At 36.4% G+C, this 24513-nt stretch overlaps 1 protein-coding gene and 1 pseudogene across 1 annotated transcript in view; one reads left to right on the top strand and one right to left on the bottom strand.

Moving 5' to 3' along the window:
• Window positions 1-24513, bottom strand: part of TRIM54 (tripartite motif containing 54) — a 43294-nt gene that overhangs the window by 16215 nt on the left and 2566 nt on the right. The gene's annotated exons all lie outside the window — the stretch shown is intronic.
• Window positions 12897-13689, top strand: LOC141504689 (stathmin pseudogene; annotated as a pseudogene).

Consider the following 24513-nt stretch of genomic DNA (forward strand, 5'->3'; position numbering starts at 1 on the left):
CCAGTCTCTTATAGCTGTATGGCTATGGTCAAGTCATTTGTCTTGCTTAGCCACCAATGGGCATAAAAATTATAACACTTGCCCTTGAGGAGCAAAGAGATAATAAAACACTTTCCAAATCTTAAAGCATTAAGTAAATGCTAGTCAGTAGTTATGGTAGTACTCTGAATTTTCAGTTTGGCATTCTTTCTCCTTGGTCCTTCTTCCAGTGGAAGAAGCTAAACCCAGGAAGAATTTATTGAGTTATAGGAAAAGAAGTTGAATGTGGCCATCAAGTTATTAAAAGGGAATAAGAAGAAAAGGAAATAAAACATAAATAAAAGGGTACAAACTATTAGCAAAAATGAAGAACATGGTGAATTTTACAATTTTTCACTGTCAGTGAGAAAGGAGAAAGGAAATTAGGACTACTGAATACTTAAGAATTAAGGAACAGGGGGTGGTTAGGTGGCACAGTGGATAGAGCACCGGCCCTGGAGTCAGGAGTACCTCAGTTCAAATCCGACCTCAGACACTTAATAATTACCTAGCTGTGTGACCTTGGGCAAGTCACTTAACCCTATTGCCTCACAAAAATTAAAAAAAAAGAGTTAAGGGACAAACTTGAAGCTCTCTCTCTCTCTCTCTCTCTCTCTCTCTCTCTCTCTGGAGGATGTTGTTAGATACTCTGAAAAATAATCCATTAACTGGCAAGTATTTCTGCATGAACTAGGTAGGGAGTTTTCAATCTAGCCAGGAGAATCACTAGAATAATATAGGTGTATATAAAATGTATACAGCCAGGAGAAGCATCCAAAGGTATCTTGCCCAACACTCTTATTTTATAGGTGAAGAAATGGAAACCTAGGGAGGTGCAATTACTTGTTCAAGGCCTCACAAGTAGTAATTGTCAGAGGTAGAATTTTCAGTCCTAGATTCTTTAAGTCCAGAGACAGTCTATTCCCTCTTTTCTCTGTACCTTAAGGGTACAAGATATCTAAGGAGGAGAACAAACTAGTATTAGCACAAGTATTAACAGGTGGGGTGGATCAGGAAAGATAGTGTTTGAGTTGAGTCTTGGCAGAAATGAAGCATTCAAAGAAGTAGCCTTTGAAAGGGATAGAAAGGCAGGTGAAGTGGATTGTTAAAAGGTCAGGGGGTGGAGCCAAGATGGCAGAATAAAGGCAGAAAATCCCAGAAGCTCTCCCCCAGACCACTCCAAATGCCTTTAAATTATGACTCTAACCAAATTCTAGAGTGGTGGAACCTACAGGAGTGAAATAATTTTCCAGTCCAAGACAACTTGGAAAATCCACAGGAAGGGTCTGTTCTACTGGGGTTGGAAAGGGCTGCAGTATAAAGCTGGACCACACTGGCTGCCTGAGCAAACCAGCTTCAGTCATTCAGGAACAACCCATGGGGCAGCTGGGTCCCTGAAGTTGCCTGAGTCCATGGCAATGGGGTGGTTTCCAGACCTCTCAGCCCAGGGATTTCCAAGAACAACTTGGAAGATCAGTGAGAAAACTCTGCCCCAACAGAGTCAGCATGGATCCCAGGCTAGCTTGGGCCCCAGCACAGCCCCAGCCCCAGAAACTAGAAGCAGGCCTGTGGAGCCACTCAGCAGCTACTTCCAGATAGCTCAGACCATGGATGGTAAGGAGGTGGGGAAGACTTAGAGGTCTCTTTGCTATCCCTAGGAAGGACTCTGTTGCTTTGCCCATATTCATATCCAGTTCATAATCTGGGGAGCAGGGACCCTCCTCTAAGTTCCAGGTCAGAGTGTTTGTGGTCACCTACAGACCAAAGCATAGACCAGGAGAGCAGTGAGAGCCTCTCATAAGACCTTGAAGGAATTGAGGTGGGGGGGGGGGGAATTTCACTGAAAACAGCTGCAAAAGCTTGGGAAAGAGCCTCCTTCACCCTGGAAGCAGAGCTTCACCTTAACAAAGGGTTAAAATCAAGTCATAAACTGGGGAAATGAGCAAACAACAAAGAATCTGACCATAGACAATTACTTTGGTCCTGTGGAGGATAAAAATACACACTCAGAAGATGACAACGTCAAAGCTTCTAAATCCAAAGCTTCCAAGAAAAATATGAATTGGTCTCAAGCAATGGAAGAGTTCAAAAAAGATTCTGAAAATAAATTAAGGGAGGTAGAGGGAAAATTAGGAAGATAAATGAGAGCAATGAATACAGGAAAATCATGAAAACCAATCAGCAGCTTGGTGAAGGAGATAAAAAATACTGAAGAAAATAAATCTTAAAAACCAGTTTAGGATAAATGGAAAAAGCAGTCCAAATGGTCAATGAAGAGAAGAATACTTTAGAAAGTAGAATTGGACAGATAGAAAAGGAGATTAAAAGCTCTCTGAAGAAAATAATTTCTTCAAATGTAGAATGGAACTAAGGGAAGCAGATGACTTTGTGAGAAACCAAGAAACAAACAAAACCAAAAGAGTAAAAAAACTAGGGAAAAAATGTGAATTATCTCATTGGAAAAACAACTGACCTGGAAGATAGATCCAGGAGAGATCATTTTAAAATTAATGGGCTATCTTAAAGTCATGACCAGGAAAAGAGCCTAGACATCATTTTTTCAAGAAATTCTCCAGGAAAATTGCCCTGAGATCCTAGAAGCAGAGGGTAAAATAGAAATTGAGGAAACCCACTGAATATCTCTTGAAAGAGATCCCAAAATAAAACTCCCAGGAACATTATAGCCAAATTCCAGAACTCCTAAGTCAAGAAGAAAATATTACAAACATCCAGAAAGAAACAATTTAAATATTGTGAAGCTATGGTCAGGATTACACAGGATTTAGCAGTGTTTACATTAAGAGCTCATAGGGTTTGGAATATGATTCCAGAAGGCAAATTGGATTACAACTGAGAATCAACTACTCAGAAAAACTGAACATATTCTTTCAGGGGAAAACATGGATATTCAATGAAATAGGAGATTTTCAAACTTTCCTGTTGAAATGACCAGAGCTAAACAAAAAGTTTGATCTTTAAGTACAGGACTCAGGTGAAGCATAGAGAGGGTGAACAGGAAGGTCAAATTATGAGGGATTTAATGATGTTGAACTGCTTGCATTTCTGCATGGGAAAATGATACTGATAACTCATATGAACCTTATCATTTATTAGTGCAATCAGAAGAAGCGCATATAGGCAAGTCACAGGAGGGAGTCAATATGAAGGTATAATATAAAGATGCAGTTAATGTGTGAGAAAGGGAAAGGAAAGGTAGATTGGGCTAAAATAGTTCATGTGAAAGAGGCAAGAAAAAACTTTTGCAATGGAGAAAAAGAGGGGAAATAAGTGAGCTTCATTCTCATCAGAAGTAGCTCAGAGAGAAATAGCATACACACTCAATAGGGTATAGAAATCTATCTTACCCTAGAGGAAAATGGGAGAGGAAAGGGATGGGAGAAAGGGAACAGCAGGAGGAGAGGGGGCGATGTAGGTGATAGAGGAGAGGAAAGATTGTGAGAGAGGGTAATCAGATACAACACACTTTTGAGTAGGGACAGGGTCAAAGGAGAGAGAGAATAGAATAAATGGGAGTGGGGAGGAGTAGGATGGATGGTAATACAGCTAGCAATAGAAACTGTGGGAAAAATACTGAAGCAACTCTTCTGATGGATTGATGATAAAAAATGTGATTCATCCCAAAGACAGAGTTGATATAAGACTGAAGCTGAGTTTCTTTCTTTCATTTTATTTTTCTTGAGGTTTCTCTATCTTTGTGGGGAGAGGGGGGGATTATGTTTACTTTTACAACAAGACTATTGTGTGAAAAAATAAATAAATAAATTGTTAAAAATGAAAGCAAGGTCAGTTTGTGTGTGTGTGTGTGTGTGTGAGAGAGAGAGAGAGAGAGAGAGAGAGAGAGAGAGAGAGAGAGAGAGTGAGTTATGTGTAAGAAATCTGGAAAGCTAGGTTGGGGAAGCAGTTGGCTTGGTGGTGTGGATCCACAAGTGGAAGATTATAGATTTAGAGTCAAAAGTGAAGCTAAAGATCAGCTAGGAAAAGTCAAAGAGAGAAAAGGATAATGCTGTTTAGTGACCTGATAACAACAATGGAGAGGTATCATGATATTTCAAAGGATTTACACATGACTTGCTGCCATGGTTTATACACACACACACACACACACATACACACATATTTAGGTTTTTTCCAAGGCAATGGGGTTAAGTGGCTTGCCCAGGCCACACAGCTAGGTAACTATTAAGTGTCTGAGGCTGGTTTTGATACCAGTGTTCTATCTACTACACCACTTAGCCACACCCCACCATGGTTTATATTGAAGGATACATGAAGATGGAGAAAAAGTCATCTCTAGATGACCTTGAGTAGTCATAGTTCCCCCTGGCCCCTAGGATGGCCTGATTCCCTCGGATGTCTAAGAGACTGGTATGCTAAACATATTGACACTTGTTAGAATTGAAATCTTATCTTATGTAGAGGTGGAGGGGGAGGGGATTGGGACTTAAATAGATTCCCTAGGCAAAGTATCATGTGCAGAGAAGATGTGACTCAAGCTAAGCCCAGTCAAGGTGATGCTTACCTCCACAGAATGCTTTCTCCATCCTGGAGTTCAAGTACTGGGCATATTCTCAGGACCAGAGAGAGAGAGCGACTATAAAAATCTCCCAGCCTGGTCCTACTTTCAGCATAAGTATGTATATCAAAATGAAAAATAGATATACTCTTTCAGTATGCTGGCATAAAAGATAATGCTAGAAGGAAACTAGAAAATATTGCCTAATTTTACAAAGTCTTGGAAAAGAAACTGAAGACTGCCCCCTTGAAAGCAAGGAATGCAAAAGAGAAAAGCTGATTTGAAAGATGATCAGTTGGTTAAGAAAATGGTGTATGAGAATGGGAATTTGAATTTTTGGATCATGGTTTCAATATGTGAATAATACATCTTAGCCAGAAGTGCGCGTGTCTTAATTTTTAAAGAAAGAATAGAAAAATACAAATTAAAACAAGTCAAAGGTACACCTCTCAGATATACAAAATGACAGAAAAGGAAAATAAATGTTGGAGAAGATGTGAGAAAGTTGGGCCACTAATGCATTATTGGTGGAGTTGTGAATTCCATTCTAGAGACCAATTTGGAATTATGATCAAAAGGCAATCAAGGAGCATCTAGGTGGCAAAGTGGATGGAGCACTGGCCCTGGAGGCAGGAGGACCTGAGTTCAAATCTGATCTCAGACACTTAATTCTTAGTTAGCTGAATGACCTTGGGCAAGTCACTTAACTCCATTGCCTTGCTAAAAACCAAAAAAAGCAAATAATCCAGAAATACCACTACTAAGTCTGTATTCCAAAAAGATAATAAAAAGGGGGGGAAAAGACCTACATACACATATTTATAGCAGCTCTTTTAGCAGTAGCAAAGATTTGGAAATTGAAGGAATCCCCATCAGTTGGGGAAGGGCTCAACAAGTTGTAGTGCATGAATATAATGGGACACTATTATGCTATAAGAAATGATGAGTAACTTCTCAGCAGTACAACAATCAAAGACAATTCTAAAGAACTTGTGATGGAAAATATCACCCACATCCGGAGAAGGAACTATGGATTCTCAATGCAGTCCAAAGCATACTATTTTCAATTTTTTAAATTTATTTTATGCTTTTTTCCTCTCTCATATTTTTCCTTTTAGCTCTGATTCTTCTTTCACAACATGATTAGTATGGAAATATGTTAATTTATTTATACATGTATAATCTATATTGGATTATTCTCCGTTAAGGGGGAAAGGGAGAGAAGGGAAGGAGGGAGAAAAATGTAGAACTCAAAACGTTACAAAAAATGATTATTGAAAACTAGCTTTATATGTAGTTGGAAAAATAAATAAATGGATTCATGTTAAAAAAAAGAAATGATGAGTAGATGCTTTCAGAAAAATCTGGAAAGACTGATTCTGAGTGAGTTAAGTAAGCAGAACCAGGAAAACATTGTATACAGTAATAGCAATACTGTATAAAGATCAACTATGATTTACTTAACTTTTCTCAGCAATACATTGATCCAAAAGAATTTCAAAGGACTCATGTGTAAAATGTTAGGCATCTCCAGAGAAAGAACTGATGAAGTCTGAATGCAGATCAAAGCATCTCTGTCTTGCTGTATCTCTCTGTCTCTCCCTTTCTCTCTGACTTTTTCCTTTTATTCTGTTTCTTCTTTTACAACATGTCTAATGTGAAAATATGTTTAATAATATTGTACATGTATAACCTATACCAGATTGCATGCCAGATTTGGAAGGGGGGGAGAAAAAATTGAAATTCAAAATCTCATAAAAAAAAATGAATGCTGAAAAAAAGAAAAAAGAAAGAAAATGGAAGCTGCAACTCTTGATTCAAATCTTGGGAAAATTCTAGAATGTATTAGTAAAGAGATGGTTAGTGAACATCTAGACTAGGAAGAAGAGAGATCACAAAGAGGCAGTTAGGTGGTACAGTGGATAGAACACTGTCCCTAAAGTCAGGAGGACCTACAGTCAAATATGGCCCCATACACTTAATATTTACCTAGCTGTATGACCTTGGGCAAATCTCTTAAACCCATTGCCTTGCAAAAAACAAAAATAAAGATCACAAAGAATCATAATGACTTAACCAAGAACAGAATAAAAAATTCTTTGTCATAAGGGATGGTTATCTCCAAGGAGGAAAAAAGAGGGAGAGGAATAAAGTGGAAAATTAGGCTACATAAAAACTAAAGATATCAATAAAAATAATTTAAATGAAGAATGAGTCATGACTTTCTAACCTTAATTCTTTGTTTAATAGTGTTACTAATCTGCTGATTCCTGGGAACACTATAGCTATAAACATATATACTTAAAGTATTCAACTAAATATCTTGTTACTTTTTGGAAAATATAGAGAAATATGAGTGTGATGATAGTATAATTCATTGGATTTGGACCTAATTAAATGATCCTATTCTAGAGGTCATTAAAGGTGATCATTAATGACTCCAAATCAACTTGAAAATAAATCTCCAATGGAGAACCCTAGGGATGTGTACTTGTAACAGGGTTGATTTATTTTTATCAGTTATGTGGACAAAATAATAACCTTATAAAATTTGCAAATGACAAAAATCAAGGAGAATTAACTAATACGTTGGATATCAGTATCCAAAAAGATACTGAAACTATCTAGAAAATTGAACTCACTCTTATGAGACTAAATTTAATAACAATAAATTCTTACATGTGGACTCAGGGAACTGATTTCATAGGTATAATATAGAAGAAATAGTCTAGTAGTTTGTCTGAAAAAAAATCTCAAGGTTTAATTGGATTCCATATTGAATCAATAGTGGTTTGGTAGCCATAAAAACTAATGTGATCTTGAATTGTGTTAAGAAAGGCATAGTGTTGGGCAGCTAGGTGGTGCAGTGGATAGAGCACTGGCCCTGGAGTCAGGAGGTCCTGACTTCAAATCTGGCCTCAAACACTCACTAATTGGCCTCAAACACTTATTAGTTACCTAGCTATGTGACAGTACATAAATCAATTAACCCCATTGCCTTGCAAAAACCTAAAAAAAAAAAAAAAGACAGTGTTAATATCCATCCATTTCACTCAGGCTATCATATTGGAATGAAAGTTCAGCAAAATAGCTCTGAATTATCCCTTTAATTTCCTCCTCATTGGTGGTTAGTTCACCCTTTTCATTTTTGATACTGGTAATTTGGTCATCTTTTTATAAACCAGATTAACAAAAGGTTTATCTGTTTTATTGTTTTTTTCATAAAGCTATCTCTTAATTTTATTTATTAGATCAATGGTTTTCTTGCTTTCAATTTTATTAATATCTCCCTTGATTTTCAGAATTTTTAATTTGGTATTTAATTGGGGATCTTTAATTTGTTCATTTTTTTAGATTTTTTTAGTTGCATACTCAATTCATTGATCTCCTCTTTCTTGATTTTATTCATAAAAGCATTTAGAGATCCTAAAAACTGATGAAAGGCATAGTGTCAAAGAATAAAAAGATAAAAATTCCCTTGTGGTTTTCACTATTTCAATCTTCCTTTGGAATATTATGTATAGTTAAGGCTGATGTTGATAAACTAGAGAGTTTCCAGAGGAGGTCAACTAGAATAGTTAGACAAAGATAGAAGTATGGTCAAGTTCTATCCCACAATTCCTCCAAAATGATACACAAAACACTTGGACTGGGGCGGCTAGGTGGCACAGTGGATAAAGCACTGCCCCTGGAGTCAGGAGTACCTGGGTTCAAATCCTGTCTCAGACACTTAATAATTACCTAGCTATGTGGCCTTGGGCAAGCCACTTAACCCCATTTGCCTTGCAAAAAACTAAAAAAAAAAAACACTTGGACTTAGTTCTGATGAGGAGTTCATAGTTGTCCCACACAGTATAGCTTTTCAGTATACTGATTATATTTGGGTTCAACAGTGGTATACTGAAATTAAAACTAAGGAACAGATGTATTGCTCAGATACAAACCCAAATCAGGAATTTGCAGAGCTTGAACCAGGAAGGTAGAGAACAAATTTGCCCTAGATCAGATGATACTAATAGATTTCAGGTCCCTAGCTTGTACTGATCTTCAGATCCTGAAATAAAACACTAAATACTCTCAAGAAAATGGCAGTAAAAACCTAAAGATCAGCACAAGCATTTCTCCAGAAGAATGCAGAATCTAACCCATTAATATAATATCTAAAATCAGGAAGTAGGCTGGAAAAATGATCAGGGAAAAAAGGGAATCCCATAATAAGCACCTATTTTGATGACAAGGACACTCAAGACACAAACCCAGAAGAAGAGAATGACTTCAAAACATCTACAAGCAAAGCCTCAATGTAAAACACATCTTGGGCACAAATTCAGTTAAAATTCCTGGGAGAGATAAAGCAAGAAGTTTTTCTTCTTAAGAGTCTAAAATGTTATAATTGAAATGAGGAAGCTTAAGAAAAAAATTGGAAGAGAAATGAAAGCCGTGGAAGAAAGAATTGGAAAGGGAATTAACAGCTTGGAACAGGAGTTACCAAACCTTGCCCAAGCAGCAAAATTCTTGAATAATTAGAATCAATCAATAGAAGAGAATAATTCTGTGAAAGGACAATAATTTTTTTTTGCAAGACAATGGGGTTAAATGATTTGCCCAAAGTCACACAATTAGGAAATTATTAAATGCCTGAAGCTGGATTTGAACTCAGATCCTTCTGACTCCAGGGCCATGCTCTCTTCACTGTGCCAATTAACTGCTCCTAAGACAATAAATATTAAAACAAAACCAAAAGACTGAAAAAACAAGAAAAAAAGGTGTCTCATATTAAAAACAATTCACCTGGAAAACAGATCAAGGAGAGATAATTTAACAAATTCTCAAACACCTAAATAAAGATCATTGACATCTTATTTCAAGAAAATATAAAAGAAAAGATGCCAGAACTCTTAGAATCAAGGGTCAAAGGTCAGAATGGATACTTAGATTGTCTCCTGAAACTCCAAAATGAAAACTTCCAAGAACATAATAGCATAAATCCAGAGCTTTCATTTAAAAATTTTAAAAAAGCAGCCAGAAAGAAACAATTCAAATATGAAAGAACCACAGTCATTAATCACAAAAGATTTGGTAGCTGCCATTATAAAGAATCAGAGAGCTTAAAATAAGATATTCTAGAAAACAAAGGATATATACTAATGATCGAAAATAATCTACAAAACTGAGTATAATCCTGGGGACTTGGGTGGATGAACCTTTAATGAGAAAGAGAATTTCCAAGCATTCCTGATGAAAAGATAAGAACTATATAGAAATATATGAGTCAAGAGAAATACAAAAAGGTAAACATGAGCAAACAATCATAAGGACTTAAAACAAGGATAAATTGGTTACGTTATATTATGAAGAGATTATACAAATGTCCTGTCAGTGTCATCATAAAGAGTCAAAAAGGGTGTCTAATTAGACAAAGGGTCTGGGAGTAGTTCTGCTATGCCATAAACATGCAAATAATCTCACATAATCAGGTTACATAAATAGAAATGTATATAAACAAGGAGGAAATGGAAAGAGAGCAATTAACTCTCTTCTGAACTTGTCAAAGATGAAGAGAATATATATATATATATACATACATACATATATACACACACACACACACACACACATAGTTGAGTACAGAACTACATTTCTCAACAAAGAAACAAGAAGGAAAGAGGAGAAAAGGGGAGAGAAATAAGGAGTTCTATTAATGGAGAGAGTTGTTGTTTGTGTTCTTGAAGAACACCATGACACTACCAAGATGACGCCATGATTTGCAATTTAATTAGAATTAAGAGAGGGAGGCTGTGCAAAGTCACCAGTCTCATTTTCTTCTCTGGAATTATCTGGGTCCAATAACCAGATGTGGATCAGGATGATTGGAGATGGCTCTGGATGCAGCAGGAGGACTCTGCCTTTTTAAGCTAAGTACGTTCCCAGTTCTCAGTTTGACTGAGGCAATGGAGGAATTAGTCTGATGCAAAATACAATTTAAGAATGTACAAAGATATTTTTAGAAGTTCTTTTTGCAGTGCCAAAGAATTGCAAACTAAATATGTGTCCATCAATTGATTAATGGCTGAATAAGTAACATTATATAAATGTTATGGAGATGATTTGAAACAAACCTGGGAAGACATATGAAATGGTACAAAATGAAGTGAGCAGAATCTGGAGAACAAGTTATACAATGACAACAATACTGTAAAGACAGAAAACTTGGAAAGACTTGGAAACTCTGATAAGAGTAATGACCGATCACAATTCCAAAGGACTTATGAGGTAGAAGGTGATCCATCTTCTGATAGAGTGGTAAAGGTACAAGGTACAGGATAAGTTTTTTGTTTGTTATTGTTGTTTTACATAGACAATATGATAATTTGTTTTTTGCTTGATTAGACAGGTTTGCAGTAGAGTTTTCCCCTCTTTCTTTCTCAACTGAGGAGGGATGGGAAGAAAGGAAGGCAATTATTTTATTGAATAAAATTATTTTTAAAACCATCAAATCCATATTATATAGATTAGTTTTAAAAATGGGGAAAATAAAGCTTAAGGAGGACAAAATAACTGTCTTTAAAAAAATAAGCAAGGGGAGGCTAGGTGGCGCAGTGGATAAAGCACCGGCCCTGGAGTCAGGAGTACCTGGGTTCAAATCCAGTCTCAGACACTTAATAATTACCTAGCTGTGTGGCCTTGGGCAAGCTACTTAACCCCGTTTGCCTAACAAAAACCTAAAAAAAAAAAATAAGCAAACCAGGGTGGCTAGGTGGCACAGTGGATAGAGCACCGACCCCAGAGTCAGGAGTACCTGAGTTCAAATCCAGCCTCAGACTTAATAATAACCTAGCTGTGTGGCCTTGGGCAAGCCACTTAGCCCCATTGCCCTGCAAAAAAAAATAATAATAATAAGCAAACCTTGAAAGACTGTCAGATCCAAGAAAGGTATAGACTTGTTCTGTTTGACCTCAGAGAGAATAGTGGGTGCTAGTTACAAAGAGACAAATTTAGGATTGGTATAATGAAAAACTTTAAAATTTAGAGCTGTCCAAAGATGGATTGGGCTATGTTGGGGAATGGAGCAGATAATGGGTTAACTGAACATGGAAGTTTTTAAACAAAGTCTGAATGACAGTTAAATAAGTTGTATTCAGAATTCTTTCTCAGGTTTATGTTGGAGGAGATTACTGCTTAGGTCCCTTCCAACTCTGACAGTCTGTGATTCTATAATGCATTAATATATTAGCCATCATAGGCAACATTCTCAAACTTTGAAAGAGGATTTTTAATGTATTAATCCAAAATAATAATATAATAGTAAAATTTTTAGACCATGGGTTGGAGAAGTTGTGGATAGGCACACTAATATATTGTTGATGGAGCCATGAATTAGAACAACCCTTCTGGAAAGCAATTTGGTATTATACAAATAAAGTGACTAAAATGTTGATATCTTTGACCCAGAAATTCCACTATATAGCCCCAGGGTCAATGATAGAAAGTCCCTATATACATCTAAATATTCATAGAAGTATTTTATGTGGTAGCAACAAACTGGAAAAAAAAAGTAGATGTCTATCAGAGAATGGCTAAACAAATTGCAGTATGTGAATATAATATAATATTATTGTGCTCTTAGAAATGACAAATATGTGGACTACAGAGAAAGCATGAAAATATTTACAAGAACTTGTGAAGAGTGCAAAGCCAAGATAACAAAATATGAAATAGTTGTATATATATATGTATATATACATATATATATATGTAAAATGATGCAGACTTAGTAGAGCAAAGAAAAAATAAGCAAAATGACTACAACAATGCAGTGAGAAAAACAACTACAAAACAATTTTAAGTGAACACTACAAAATCACAAGGAAAAATAAAAAATATAAGTAGATTCACCATCACCACCACCCATTTTTATAGAGGTCCTTTGGGTTGAATATTGACTATGTTTTCAAATTTTGCCAATATCTTGATAGATTTTGCTGATTGTTTTTTTCTCTCACCCTCTTTCTTTTAAAAATACACTGTAATATGGGAGGACACTGAAAGGGGGGGACAGTTGGGAAAAGAGATAGATGAAAATTTAGATGATGTAAAAACAAAAAATGCAATTAGAAATTTATTTTTAAAAAGAAGCATATGTTGTAAAATTAAAAGAACAAGCTTGACTCCCAAAAGACATGAAAAGACATCTCCCTATACTCACTTATTGAAGTTGGAAGTGGTATATCAGAATGCTTGCTGTCAAGGGGAATGGGGAGGGAAGAGATGGAAGGAGAAAAATGTAGAACTCAAAATCTTGCAAAAAATGAACTTTGGGGAGTGTGGCCGGGCGGCTCGGAGCCAGTAGGGTTTTCTCGACCGTGTGGATTATCTAGATTACACTGCCAGTCTTTTGTCTTCTATTCACCATGGCATCTTCTGATATCCAGGTGAAAGAACTAGAGAAGCATGCCTCAGGACAGGTATTTGAGCTGATACTTAGTCCTCGTTCAAAAGAAGCAGTCCCAGAATTCCCCCTTTCCCCTCCAAAGAAGAAGGATCTTTCCCTGGAAGAAATACTGCAGAAGAAAGACGCAAGTCTCATGAAGCTGAAGTCTTGAAGCAGCTAGCTGAGTAGCGGGAGCATGAAAAGGAGGTGCTTCAGAAAGCAATTGAAGAAAACAACAACTTCAGTAAAATGGGGGAAGAAAAACTGACCCACAAAATGGAAGCTAACAAAGAGAACAGAGAGGCACAAATGGCTGCTAAACTGGAGCACTTGCGGGAGAAGGATAAGCACACGGAGGAGGTGAGGAAGCACAGAGAGTCCAGAGACCCTGCTGATGAGAACGGAGCTGACTAGCTGGCCAAGAGCTGGCTTCTCCCCCTCCTGAGCATCCAAAGACTGACTGGCCAGTGTCGCTTTTATTTGATTCCTCCTGACAAATATTCTAGAAACTGATGTAGAGCTTCAGAGGTAGAACCAAACCGTACAGATGTTGTTTTGGGGGCAAAGGGGGAGAAACTACGTGTTTTGCACTTTTTCTAAAGTGTTGAAGTCTTTCTAACGTAGCTATTTTTTTTGTTGCATCTTTTCTATTCCAGTATGCTCGGTGCTGGGTTAATGGCTAGTACTGTATTGGCTCTGTGAAAACATGTTTGCGAAAGGAATCTGTAGTTCGCTTCTTTCCAGCTGTTAGATGCTGAATATATCTGTCTGTTCACTTTTGAAACCTGCCCTTTGTCCCGGTCTTTCCAGATACTACTGTACTTGAATGGTTAATAAAACTGTACAGTGCTGTTTAAAAAAAAAAGAACGTTGAAAACTTATCTTTGCATGTAGTCGGAAAAATAATAAATAATTTTTTTAAAAAGAAAAGTTGGAGGGGCAGCTAGGTGACACAGTAAAGAGAGCACCAGCCCTGGAATCAGGACCTGATTTCAAATCCAGCCTCAGACACATAATACTCAGTTGCATGACCTCAGGCAAGTCATAATACCATTGCCTTGCCAAAAAAGAAACAAAAAAACAAAAAAAGAAGTTGGAGTTAGGGTTCATGTATGTAAAACATCTTTCATCGTCAGAGTTTTTTTTTTTTAACAGATTTTCTGTTATTTTTCTCTCCTTCCTAGGACTGTCCTAGGGAGGGAGAAAACTTAGGTAATGTTAAAACAAAATCAGTAACTTTCTAAAAATGAAAGTTTATTTCCACCAGTTACATATTAAAAACAATTTTTGACATTCATTTTTTTAAAATTTTGAGTTTCAGATTCTCTCACTCCTTTTCTCCCCTCTCCCTCCCTAAGAGAGTAAGTAATCTGATATAAGTTATACACAATCATGTAAAATAAATTCCTAATTAAACATTTGTGGAAGAAAATTCTAGATAAGGAAAGAAAGATAGGAAGGAAAGAAAGAAAGAAAGAGAGAGAGAGAGAGAAAGAAAAAGAAGGAAGGAAGGAAGGAAGGAAGGAAGGAAGGAAGAAGGAAAAAGAAAGAAAGAAGGAAAAAGAAAGGTGAAAAATAGTTTGCTTCTATCTGTATTCAGATTCCAAAAGTTCTTTATCTGAAGACTTTCTATTATTGACCCTGGGGCTATATAGTGGAATTTCTGGGCCAAAGGTATCAACTTTATTTGTATAATACCAAATTTCTTTCTAGAATGGTTGTTCTAATTTATGCCTTCACCATCTTTCTCATCTTTTTTCATGAGTCCTTAGAGATTATCTCGGATCATTGTATTGCTGAGAATAGTTAATAGAATAGTTAATTCATTCATGGAACAATTGTTGTTGCTATGTATAATGTTTGCCTGGTTCTGTTCACTTCACTGTGCATCAGTTCATGTAAGCCTTTCCAAGTTTTTCTAAAAGCATCCTGCCCATCATTTCTTATAGCCTATAGAGTAACTATTTTTTAAAAGAGAATTTGAGGGCGGCTAGGTGGCATAGTGGATAAAGTGGAGTCAGAAGAGTCCTTCTTTCTTTTTCCTTCTTTCTTTCCTTCTTCTTTCTTTCCTTCCTTCCTTCCTTCTTTCCTTCCTTCCTTCCTTCCTTCCTTCCTTCCTTTCTCTCTCTCTCTCTCTCTCTCTCTCTCTCTCTCTCTCTCTCTCTCTCTCTCTCTCTCTCGGTTCAAATCCGGTCTCAGACATTTAATAATTACCTAGCTGTGTGACCTTGGGCAAGCCACTTAACCCCATTTGCCTTACAAAAACCTAAAAAAAGAGAGAGAGAGAGAATTTGAGGTTTCATCCTTAAAAGTCAGCAAGGGAAATATTTTGAAAATATTATGGAAGCATTTTTAGACAAAAAAGATCATTCAAAATTTCTTTCATCAAGTCTTTTATATAATTGCCCATCTACCAGTGTTTAAAACTGGCCCTGTATCTAATCAAATCACTGTCATTTTTGGGTCTTCTTCCAGGCACTCTTCCTTCTTCCATTCTGCATTCCTGCCTTGTCTTCCTACATATCCTCTATGAAATATTCACAGGGTAATTGAAATAAGGAACTAATTATGAATGTAACTTCTTATTCTCTATTTATCGCCCCCACCCCATCTGTTATCAGGCCTTTATTTTCTCTAGATGTTAAAATTATTTCCTTTATTTCTCTATAATGTTAACATTATTTATTGCTTCTTATTGAATTAACTTTTAAGATTGACTCTCTGAATTCTTTATATCTGTCCATTCCAGTACTGTTTGTCTTAAACTGTTAGATTTTTGAGGGCAAATACTTCAACTCTACCAATGGTAGATAATCTTACTACCACAAGTGGGCTAAAAAAACATTTTCCAGTTTTGATGATAATAAATAATAAGTAATGTTAAGGCTAAACATCTGCAGTATATGGTGAAATATCTTAGAGACCACAAAGAAGTTATATATTCTTACTCATAGCCTGGGAGAAGAATTCAACAAGAATGTTCTTGAACTCCTTATTTCCTGAATGTTTTTATGTATGAATGGGAAATTTCCTAGGCAGCATGACCCCAGAAACTAGCTTTCTAATAGAGTAGGAAGATTTCTTGAACAGTACTAGCCTTGGAAATTGTCCAGAGAATAACCCAAGCTTGAGTATATGGACTATCGGACCTTCTGGAGACAGAAGCTCTTGATCAGTTGGAGTTAGAAGTTTACCTATGTTGGTTCCTGCAGCTGGAGAAGCATTAAAGTATTTAAATTCATAATATGAGCAACAGAAGACCTGTATGTACTTTGCTCCTCGCTGCTAATAATATGGTTTTTTTTTAAAGCACAGATCTGATAAAAAAAAGTTTTTAATGTTCAGCAGCCTCAAAACATGAGTGTCTTCTTTAGAGAGAAGTCAACTATGGGGTGACACTAGGAGTATTGGGGGTATTACAGGGTCCCATAAGAGAAAGATTTCACTGAAGTATGTGTTGCCCTACTAACAATCTCAAGTTTAGTTTCCTCCAAAGGGAAGCTTATAGGTGGCCATGAATGTTTTATGTGCTTTATATATGTTTAATAATTCCTATAAGTCTTTTGCCTCTTTAGCATTTTCTTTGGGGTAAAATAAAATACTTCAAAAGGATTTGGAGACTCTGTTTATCCACATTTGTGGGAATTTGTACATAGATTGTCACAGAATAAACCATGGAATAGAGGGAACTAGCCAAGGAGAAAATGAACTTTTGGGACTAACCTCTGAGATTAGATCCAGTCTACATGAACCCTGAATTTGGGGAAGGGGAGAGACTAGGAACATTACAAGTTTCAATCACTATTGTACTAGATATAGAATAAACACAGTAGTTCTACTGAGCTAATTCTTAAATGGTCAATATATTTATTGTTTTTCTAATATCAAACTATGTACTTTGGTTATTAATCCAACTTGATCACAGTTTAAAATCTTAGTGATATGTAAATGTAATCTTCTGGAAAATATTATCTAAAATTTTGCATCAATATTCATTAGAGATATTTTGATTCTCCTTGATTTAGGTATCAGAATCAGATTGGTATCATAGAAGGAATTTAGTAGGTCAGCTTTTCCTATTTTAAAAACCTGCTTTTAGTGTTTTGGAATCAATTACTCTTTTAATGTTTGATAGAATTCACTTGTAAATACATCTGTTCCCAATTGTGGAGTTGAGGGATGAAGGAGGGGAGTTCATTTATGACTTGGAATGAACCATTTCTTATCTAAAATATTTTATGTCCTTCCTAAAGATCCTAGGTAAGCTTTACCAGAATGAAGTTTAGAATCAATTAGTATTTATTAAATACATACTTTATACCAGGCACAATACAAATACAATTGCAAAAAATATTATCTTTTCTGCCCTCAGTGAGCTTATGGAATAAGAGCTGAGGAAATCAGTTTGCCTCTCAACACCTGACTTGGCTCAGAAAATAATAATAATATGGTATTCATGCAGTAAGGCAGCTAGGTGGTACAATGTATAGAGGAATGGGCCTGAAGTCAGGAATACTCATCTTCCTGAGTTCAAATCTGGACTCTGATACTTATTAGCTGTGTGACCCTGGGCAAATCACTTAATCCTGGTTTGCCTCAGTTTCCTCATCCATAAAACTAGCTATAGAAGGAAATGACAAATCACTCTCGTATCTTTGAAAAGAAAACCCCAAGTGTAGTCATTTCAAACAGTACTGACTAACAAAAAATCCATACAGTCTACATATGGTCTGTAGAATAAGGTTAAAGCCACCAACTGCTCCACTGGTACATATAAAGATTAATTTTTGAGGAAGGCTGAAGAGGACCTTGGAGAACCTCTCTCCAATCATAGATGAACAATGATAAATTGAGCAACTAAATACAATGAAGGAATTATGCAAATGTGGTGGGACAGAGGTGAAACTATTGTCTTAAACTGAGTTCCCAATCCATCAAAACCCAGGGGTTTTTTTTGGGGGGGTATACAGGGAAATATATTTTTCCTAACTAAAAATACAATTAATAAAACAGTTCTAGACTTAATCACACAATAAATAATCTCAATATTTGATCACATCATTAATCACATAATTAAAAATAAAGTCCTAACTAGAGAATCTAAGTAGGGAAGTCAATGTTCTTCTCCTCAAACTTTCTGTTTTGTAAGAAAAATGGAATCATGCTTTCCCTCTTCCCTCCCCACCCAATGAAATTTTCATCTCTTAGATACCACTTGCCAAAGAGGCAGACACATGATCCCCTCCCCTAAATAAAATATACTTTTCTTAGAAACAGTTTCTTAGGTTTTGTTCTTTCATAAATTATTAGTCTATTGAATTATAGCAGCTTTCAGAGGCTAAAGAACCAAGTGGCTCCCGTGAACAAGATCATGTGCATAAAAAGATTAAAATTCTGTTCCCTAGCAGCCTAGGAGCTAAAAGAGACCACTTACAAATACAGAAACATAGACAGTTGTTGGAGTCAAATATACACACGCACAAACAGCTTTCCTCTCCAAGCTCAAAATTCTTGGCAGTTAAGTGGGTGGAAGTGTGGGGAAAGCGAGAAAGAGAGGGAAGGAGGGCAAGCTTGAGGAGGGTTGGATAAAAGCTGTTGGATTTCAGGTCCTGTTCTGTTTTGACTCAGACAGAAGGATGTTTCCTGTTCTCTCTAGTTAATCCCTTAGACCTGCAACTTGAGAAAGGCCTGCTGACAGACTGGGTCATGTGGTCCTATTCACCCTTGGTAAAGAATATTGTCTAGACTCTAGAACATTCTCAAGTGGTAATTTTTGCCTTGGCTTGAAGACCTTTAGTAAGGGGACACCCAATCCCTCCAAAGGCAGTCATTCTGTTTTAGGCTGCTCTAATTATTAAAAAGTTCTCCTTACATTTACTCTAAATATATCTGCAACAACCTATTGGTCCCCTCCACGTTGTAATTCTGCCTCTCCACCTTCTATAACATAAATCAATTAATTTCCCATCCTGGAACATTCCTTCACTGTGCCAACCTTCTTCTTGGTAGGTTTCATCTGGAGTAGAGGGCCTCCATTTTATAGATGGACCCAGACTGACCATGCTTCATTACCTTCCCAGCTATACATCTGCCTCTCTGACTTCTGTCATCATGCCCTCAAGCAAGTACCAGCTTCCCCTAACTCTTTAAACTCCCCTTTATGTATTGTCTTTACTTGTTAGAATGTAAGTTCCTCGGGAAGTTTTCAGAGGAAGAAATCCAAGCTAACAATAGTCATATTTTAAAAACTAAATCACTAATAGAGGAGTGAAAATAAAAAAAAAATAACTCTTAAATACCACCCCACACTCATTAGATTGACTAAGTTGAAAAAAGAAGGAAAATGATAAATGCTGAGAGGTGTGAGAAAACAAATCTATTATTATACTTTTGGTGGAGCTGTGAACTGGTCCCACCATTCTAGAAAGTAATTTGGAACTATGCCCAAAAAGCTATAAAATCATGCAAACCCTTTAAGTAGTGATATCATTACTAGGTCTATACTCCAAAGAGATTAAAGAAAGAGGAAAAGGACCCATATTAACAAAGGTCTTTTTAGCAGCACTTTTTGTGCTAGCAAAGAATTGGAAACTGAAGGGATGCCTACCAATTGGAGAATGACTAAACAAGTTGTAAGAATTGTTTCAGAAAAACTTGGAAAGACTTGAGTGAATTGATGCAGTGAAGTGAGCAGAATAAGGAGAAAAAGTTATATAACAATAATATCAAATGCTCTGATTAACACATTGACCAACTACAATTCTGAAGAATGCTTGATGAAATATACTGATCTTCAGACAGAAAACTGATGAACTTGAATGGAGACTGAAGTATATTTCATTTTATTTTCTTAATTTCTTTTCCTTCTTTCCTTCTTCCTTCTTTCTTTCTCTCTTTGTTTTCTTTCTTTCTTTCCTTTTTCTTCCTTTCTTCTTTTTTCTCTTTCATGTGGAAATTGTTTTGTATAAATATACATGTATATATTCATAATAGGTTTGTTTTCTTGAATTAAAAAATAGGAATGTAGGTTATCAAGGGTGAAACTAAGATGGCAGAGTAGCAGAAAGAAATACAGACAATCTTCCTCTCATCACACCTTCAAACAGATCTAAAAAAAATCAACCAGGTTGTGTCTTGATCTTTAAATTAGCAACAACAACAAAAACAAAAAAGGTTTTTTTTTTAATCCAGGTCAACATAGGGAGGTAGACAGAAAGTTCTGGTGACACTTGGTCATGGGGGTCTATCCTGGACAAAGCATTCCACTGCAAAGAGACTGTATCAGAGCAAGAAAAAAACCTTAAATCCAGTAAAATGAGTCTCAAATTGTGCAGGGTACAAGAATAGCAGTCAAATGACAACTTTTTTGTTCATTACTTAGCTCCAGATCACAGATTCAAAGTTGTCTGTGGAAAGGATCTGTACTGAGTGCCACTTCAGGATGAGGAGCAGTGGTAGGCCTGAGGCTATGTTGAGCAAAAAACATGTACAGAAGCAAGTAGAGGCTATGAAGTTCTGACCCCAGGAGAAAAGATGGGTCTCAGTTCCAGCACCAGACCAATATGAAGCCTCCAGAAGAACCACCAGAGGAGATTGCAGTTCTGTCCCTCTGCTGCAAAAGAATTTTACAGTTGGCTAATAAGTAGTTGAATCCAGCAGCAGTCTACTGAAATTAAAATTGGAGCAAGTGAACAAATAAATTGTTCAAATCTAAACTCAGATCAGAAACTTACAGAGCTCAGACTAGGAAGGCAGAGAACAGATTTGCCTTAGATCAGATGATCTAAAAGCTTGCAGATCCTTCAATAACATAAAATGTAATACTTCCAAGAAAGCATGGCAAGAATCTAGAGGACACAAGGTCAACTCAAGCATTTCTTCCAGAAGAATATATAAAGTCTATCCCTAATATAAAGTCTAAAGTCAGGAAGCTGACTGGAAGAATGAAACAAACAAAAAAAAATTTCATTATTAAAAAACTATTATATTGATAAGGACACTCAAGACACAGGCTCAGAGGAAGAGAATGACTTAAAACATCTTTAAGTAAAGCCTTGATATAAAACACAGCTTGGGCACAAATTCAACTAGGATTTCTGGAAAAGATAAAGCAAGAGCTTAAAAAAAAGTAAATGTTTTCTGGACTGAAACAAGAACACTAAAGAAAAAATTAGAAGAAAGAATTGGGAAGGGAATTAGCAGCAGATAGATATTGGTAGATCATTTTGCAGTGGCAAAGAATTGGAAATTGACAGAATGTTCACCAATTGAGGAATGGCTAAACAAATTATGGTATATGAATGTGAAAGAATTTGTGCTAAAGAAATGATGAAGAAAAAAAAAGATGGAATAAAGGCAGGGACTTGTCTGAGTTCTCTTTCAAACTCCTTTAAACACCTTTAAATAATGACTCTAAACAAATTCTAGAACTGCAGAACCCACAAAAATCCAGAGTGAAATAATTTTCCAGCCTAAGACAACTTAGAATGTCATCAAGAAGGGTCTATTGTACCAGAGTGAGAGGGGAGCACAATCCAGTGTAGACCACACCAGCACAGACCTGGCCCCAGCAAACCAGGAGCAAACCTCAAAGTGACTAAATAAGAGTCAGAGGTGGTATTTTCCAGACCTCTCATCTGACAGATGGTAAGGGGGTCAGAAAGATATTTTCAGGGATCTTTTTACTGGCACTAGGGGCAGAACTCTCTTGTATTTCCTAAACTTGGATCTGGGTTATATTCCTGGGTTTTAATTCTAGTGAGGGAAGGAACACTAGCACAGCAGAGTTGCAGTGGCAAGGGAACAGGGACCCTGGTCACACTTCCAGGGTTGAAAAGAGTGTTTGTGGTAGCTCACAAACCAGTACACAGTAGAGGAAAGTAGTGTGATCCCGAGATCATTCCACCTTGGAAGAGCCAAAAACTCACAGGTCCCCAGAACTACCTCAAAAAAACCTGAAGCTTGGGACAATGCCCTTTCACCTGGGAAGCAGAACCTCACTTTAGTATAGAGTTAAAAGTCAAGAAATAGGCTGGAAAATGAACAAACTGTAGGAAAAAACTCTGACCATAGAAAGTTACTATGGTAAAAAGGAAGATCAAAACACACACTCAGAAGAAGACAATGAAGTCAAAATTCCCACATCCAAAGCCTCCAAGAAAAATGTGAATTGGTCTCAATCCATGGAAGAGCTCAAAAAGGATTTTAAGTATCAAGTAAGAGGTAAAGGAAAAATTGGTAAAAGAAATGAGTGATGCAATAAAATCATTAAAAAAGATTCAACAGCTGCTGAAGGAAGCACCAAAATATACTGAAGAAAATAACACCTTAAGAAAACAAAATAGGCCAAATGGTACAAAGAGGGAGAAAAATCCAAGAAAGAGAAGAATGCCTTGAAAAGTAGACTCGACCAAGTGGAAAAAGATATACAAAAATTCACTGAAGAGAACTCCTTAAAAGGTAGAACTGGCTAAATGAAAAAGAAATGAAGAGGGTGGCTTCAGAGAAATAGGGAAAGATTGGGTAAACTATATGTAGATGCAGAGTGAAGCAGAATCAGAACAATGGATACAATAAACAAAAAATTGTAAACTCAAATAACTTTGATTTAGAAATCCTGAGAATCACAATTGACCAATCATGATTTCAGAAGATTCTTAATGAAACATATTACTTACTCAGAGTACAGATTTAGACATTGTTTTTTGGACAGGGTCAATATAGAAATTTGTTTTACTTGACTATATGTATTAAAGGAGTTTTGCTTTCCTTCCTTTTTCAATTAGGAGATGGGGAAATGGGAAGAAGAGAATTTTTGTTGACTGAAAACAAATAAAATTTGATTAAAATTTTAAAAGAATGGAAAGTCCAAGCTAAATCTTTGAGGGATACCTATATGTAGTGAGAATGACTTGCAATGGATGATGATCCTGCAAAAGAGACATCTTTTCTTGACAGAGGACATCTGGAATATTGTATTTGGTTCTACATTCCATATTTTAGAAAGGGCATTAATATGTTAGAGAGTATCTAGCCAGAATATTGAAAGGTCTTGAGTTCATACCAAATGAAGAGAAGCTGAAGTAAGTGGGGATGCTTAGCCTAGTGCAAAGAAAAGATTCAGAATGAAGATGAGAGCTTTATTTTATGGATGTTATTTTAGTTCCTGTGTAGAAATAGGAGGTACAAATTGAGCATTTTAATTTGGTGTAAAGAAAAACTTGATAACTGTCTCTGTTGGGGATCTCATCAGTTCCCATGGGGTTAATTATTATTTCCCAATCTCTATACCCAACTCATTCTCTTCTGACTTTGTCTTTCATTGTCAAGTACCTTCTTACCATCTCAAAGTAGATATCCCATTGCATCTCAAACTCAACTGTCCAATACAGAACTCATGATTTTTACCTTCTAAACACTCTCTTCTTCTCAACTTCTGTATTACTGTCAAAAGAGCCACCACTTTGTAAGTCAGACATATAATCTTCATATTATCCTTGACTTCTCACTCTCATTCATTCCTTCTATCCAATTTATTCCCAAGTCTTGTCTCTTCTATCTTCTACCTTGAGTTACTGATGGTTAGCTCAAGTTCATTGAGAGATAGATTAGGATGTATTGGGTTGTTGAATGCTGTGGTGCCTTATTGATAGGAGAGGAAGCAAAACCCAATTTATGGCTAAAAGACTCCCACAGCAGCCAGACCATCACCAATAGTTATGCTCCCTATTAATCAGGTCATGGGATGGAACAGTTCTGGTAAAGGCAAGTGAGAAGGATGCTTTGCATAGCATTCCTCATTATAATAAACATAATCATACAAATCATGTCACTAATCACTTAGTTGGTCAGTGTGATCCTCTTTGATATCAAGGACTAGTAGTAATAAAAGTATCTCCATTCAGAGCCATATTCCTGACAAAGGACCTCATAGCTTTATGCTTGGACTATTGCAATAGTCTTTTGGGTGGTGTTCCTGCTTTTAGTCTTTCCCTACTCCAATTCATCTTTCACTCTATCAAAATGACTTTAAAGAATATGTCTTATTATATCAAATCTGTTTGATAAACTCCAAGATCACATAGGAAATCCCCTGTATGGTTTATAAAACTTTTTACAACCTGACCCCTTCCTATCTTTCAAGACATGTTTTATTCCCCTCCACATGAACTCTTTCCCAGTCTCCTATACTGCCAGTGCCTTCCCTCTAAAATATCTTCTCTTTGCATTATTTATATTTTGTACATTAGTTATTTACATATTGTCACCACCTACCCCCATTACAATGTGAGTTCCACAAGGACAAGGGCCATATTTTGGGGGTTTTTGTAGCCCCAGCACCTCACATAATGCTTAGCCTGCAGTAAACCCTTAATAAATATGTGATTATTGAATAGAGCATGACCATCACCTCCTTTTTCCCGGAAGTTATATTTCTCAGGTTAGCTTTTTGGCTACTGTGGCAATGTTGACTTGAGCTTACAATACACTAAGATCCTCTGAACTTTTTCAGATTGCTATTTCCCCTATG

Source organism: Macrotis lagotis, chromosome 1 (genome assembly GCF_037893015.1).
Source record: "Macrotis lagotis isolate mMagLag1 chromosome 1, bilby.v1.9.chrom.fasta, whole genome shotgun sequence".
Lineage (NCBI taxonomy): Eukaryota > Metazoa > Chordata > Mammalia > Peramelemorphia > Peramelidae > Macrotis > Macrotis lagotis.